We start from the raw sequence: 266 nt of genomic DNA on the forward strand, positions 1-266 counted from the left end.
CTATGAACTCTGTATGTAATGTGGTAAGCACAGTCTATAAGCAGACAGGTACACATATTCTTACGTTATCATATATTACAGAATTAGCAATAAACTTATGTTGATCCTGAAGAGATAACAACTACTTTATAAAGTTATTTTTATTTTATTTCTCCATATATTTTTGTAATTTTTCTTGAGCAAATGTGCTCAGTACAGATCAGTCATTGTATACTTTTTTGTAAATAAACATATTAGAAACATATACACTTTAACGCAATGCTGCC

Source organism: Penaeus monodon, chromosome 22, assembly GCF_015228065.2.
Source record: "Penaeus monodon isolate SGIC_2016 chromosome 22, NSTDA_Pmon_1, whole genome shotgun sequence".
NCBI lineage: Eukaryota > Metazoa > Arthropoda > Malacostraca > Decapoda > Penaeidae > Penaeus > Penaeus monodon.